Raw genomic sequence first — 2,701 nt, 5'->3', positions numbered from 1 at the left:
CCTGTGCGCCGGCGCAATTCTCTGGCAGCGTTCTCCACCTTGTGACTCCTCCAGGGTGCAGCACGTTGGAAGCAAAAGAAAATGTGATGGTTCATTGGGTCAGCTCTCCCGGCAAGGGAAACGAAGAAGATACAGACTTGCCGTCTCAGGATTAATACGCCTCAGCAAGTCTTCTCAGGATGTTAGTTTTTTGGATGTTCCTCTCTGCTGGGTCTGCTTATGATATCATCTGTATGGTCTTTTATCATCTTCTAAGTCACGATTTTGGCTTTCTAGTTTTTTGTATTAGCCGCAGAGTACTGCATTTTGTTATAGAGCGGCTCACAACAAAGAATCGATGCTTATCTGTAACCAGTAGGTCAGGTGTTAGCTGCAACAGTCTTTTTGAAAGAGGGCTGGCTATGACCCCCTCAGAGGCTAAAACCTCTTTGTAAATATTTTTCCTTTTATTATTAATAGATTAGTCTTTACTTACAAAAAAAAAAGATGAATATTAGTTACTGGAGGGGAGATTCATTAGATCAAAAGTTCTCTTGAAGTTAAACGAATCAGTTCCCTCCCTTTTAGAGGCAAGTTGTTAGGGTTGCCTAGATTCTGTCAGGCCAGGAGTAACTCCAGACTTGGCAAAAAAACTGATTCGTTTATTTCATTAGGTAGCTATTGTTATATACATGAATGTGACTGATCAGTTCATCTTCTTGATGACTGTTCACATTCCAAATTCACCCAATCGCAGAGGATTAGGTGTCAACATTCCCCCCCTTAATCTGAAGGGATGTTGGTGAGTCCAAGCATCGTTCTAAATCTTTCAAGCTTTTCTCTTCCAAGCGCTTTGGTGAATATGTCTGCAATTTGCTCATTTGTGGAACAATGACGGAGATGGATTGTTTTGGCCTCAACATGATGTCGGATCAGATGATATTTAGTATTGATGTGCTTTGTACGATCATGGAACTTTGGGTTCTTGGCCAAATTTATTGCAGAGGTGTTTTCAATCATGAGTGGAGTTGATTGTACTTGTTTTACTTGCAAATCTTCAAGAATTTTCCTGAGCCACACAATTTCTTTTGTTGCTTCAGCTGCTGCCACATATTCTGCTTCTGTTGTGGAATCTGCTGGAACTGATTGTTTGTGTGATCTCCAAGAGACAGCTCCTGATCCAAGACTCATAGCATATCCTGAAGTAGATACTCTAGTTTCTTTGTCTCCTTCGAAGTCTGAATCAGAGTATCCAATCAAGCTGAAGTCGTCCACCTGTGTATGATTCCAAGGTCTTGAGTTCCCTTCAAGTACCTTAGAACTCTTTTTGCAGTAGACCAATGTCCCTCACAAGGCTTTTGCATGAACCTGGAGAGGATTCCAACAGTAAATGAAATGTCTGGTCTGGTAGTAGTGAGGTAGATGAGACTTCCTACAAGCTGTCTATACTTTGTTGCATCCTCAAATTCCTTTCCTTCAATAGATGTGAGCTTTAAGTTTTGTTCCATTGGAGTAGAAAGAGGATTGCACTCTGTCATGCCAAATCTGTTTAACAAATCTCCAATGTATTTCTTTTGAGAAAGAAATATGGATTTTGGATGTTGGGTTACTTCAATGCCAAGATAGTAATGAACATAGCCCAAATCAGTCATTTCAAAACTTTTTCCTAATTCTTTCTTTATGGATGTAATATAGCTTTCATTTTCCCTGTCATTAAAAGATCATCTACGTATACCACAAGATATACAACTGTTTTGCCAACTTTCTTGACAAATAAAGTTGCATCATCAAGATCAAAATGATTGAAGTTGAGTTTCAGAAGATGCTTAGTTAGTTTTTCATACCATGCTCGTGGTGCTTGTTTGAGGCCATACAAGGACTTCACAAGTTTGCATACTTTATGTTCATGTCCTTTCATAGCAAATCCTTCAGGCTGGGACATAAAAACATTCTCTTTTAGATCTCCATTCAAGAATGCAGTTTTTACATCCATTTGATGGACTTTCCAACTGTTCTGAGTAGCTAGTGCAAAGAGTGTCCGGATGGTGGCCCATTTTGCTGTGGGGGCAAAAGTTTCCTCATAATCGACCCCTTCCTTCTGTGCAAAGCCTTTTGACACAAGCCTAGATTTTTGCTTGTCAAGTGAGCCATCAGCTTTGCATTTTTTCTTGTAGACCCACTTGCAGCCAATTGGTTTGGTTCCAAATGGAGGATCAACCAGCTTCCAAGTGCCATTCTTTATGAGGGCATCATACTCCTTTTTCATCGCTTCTTTCCATTCATCATGAGAAGCAGCTTCTTTGAAGGAAGTTGGTTCAAAATCTGTAGACAAGTTCAATTCACAATCATAAGTAACATCCATATCAACAGGTGAATTAGAGTCATCTACATCACCTCCATTTTGTCTGTTTGAATTTCTGGTTCCTGTTTTTCCAATTTCATCAGGATGAACACTTTCAAGTGTCTTTGTCAGCCACTTTGGGGGACCTTTCTGAGATGGTCCAGGCTGCTCTGTTGATTGAGTTGGGACTGAATCAAGATTGAGTCTCCCAATTCTATCAATTACATCACTTAAAGCATCATCCGTTGTTGGATTTTCATGCAGGGGAGATTGTTCTTCAGAAGAAGATTCCACATGTTGATCTAATATAGGAATCCCCCCTTCAAGATGTGGAATCTGATTATCAAATTCTTGAAATGATTTTGTTTTTGCGAATCTATC

This window comes from Pinus tabuliformis, chromosome 2_1 (genome assembly GCF_031772625.1).
Source record: "Pinus tabuliformis cultivar Carrire ecotype Pingquan chromosome 2_1, CPIR1, whole genome shotgun sequence".
Taxonomy (NCBI): Eukaryota; Viridiplantae; Streptophyta; class Pinopsida; order Pinales; family Pinaceae; genus Pinus; species Pinus tabuliformis.
Note: the sequence above shows the minus strand (reverse complement) of the source record.